The sequence below is a fragment of the Bison bison genome, unplaced genomic scaffold, assembly GCF_000754665.1.
Source record: "Bison bison bison isolate TAMUID 2011002044 unplaced genomic scaffold, Bison_UMD1.0 scf7180017848535, whole genome shotgun sequence".
Lineage (NCBI taxonomy): Eukaryota > Metazoa > Chordata > Mammalia > Artiodactyla > Bovidae > Bison > Bison bison.
Window position 1 is genome coordinate 2,264 of NW_011479108.1, and position 758 is coordinate 3,021.

Below are 758 nucleotides of genomic sequence, written 5' to 3' on the forward strand. Positions count from 1 at the left end.
CTATCCCTTCTCCAGGGGATCTTCCCAACCCAGAAATCAAACCGGGGTCTCCTGCATTGCAGGCAGATTTTTTACCAGGGAAGCCCTTATAACTTGAATGATGATCTTTAAAACTTTCAAATTAACAACTAATGTGTTAACCACAATATTAATCTTAGTTTAACTACACTCCCATATGAATTGAGCAAAATTAATGATGGATCAAATAGAGTAAAACCTTTCAGTTGCTTAGGTCCTAATAGCAGTGCCCAGACTGGGTCAGTCTATATGTACACTGATTTAACTGTCCTGTGACCTTGTATTTTTGTATTTTAACTTCAATATAGATTTATGTTCTGGGTAAGTTTGATACCTTATTTCTCATTAAACAGCTGCATTTTTAAAGAACCATAAGTGGCCAATAGGATAGTCTAGAGAAACAGTATGATTTAGTAGAAAAAACACTGGACTGGAGGTATGTGTGGAAGGTGGAGGTGGGAGCTTAAGACACCAGAGGGTCCTATACCTGGCTCTGTGTCATCACTGATATGACATATCACCTCTCAATCCTCAGTTTCCTCATCTATAAGATGTGACTAGTTAATCTTGAAAGTTTAGCCTTTCTAGCTCTAACACATTGAAGACATTTATCTCTCATTTGGAGCTGATGTTAGCACAGTAGCTTCTTGGTAGGATATGTTGTAGACCCAATTCCAATGTATGGAGGAAGGAATTTGCCTCCACACCACCAAACAATGCTCAGGACACCAGCTTGGCGT

General features: G+C 39.1%; 1 protein-coding gene across 1 annotated transcript in view; it reads left to right on the forward strand.

Moving 5' to 3' along the window:
• The window catches only part of HDAC8 (histone deacetylase 8), a gene marked incomplete at its 5' end in the record, with an annotated part of 3,923 nt that overhangs the window by 349 nt on the left and 2,816 nt on the right, over nt 1–758 (forward strand). The window lies entirely within an intron of this gene.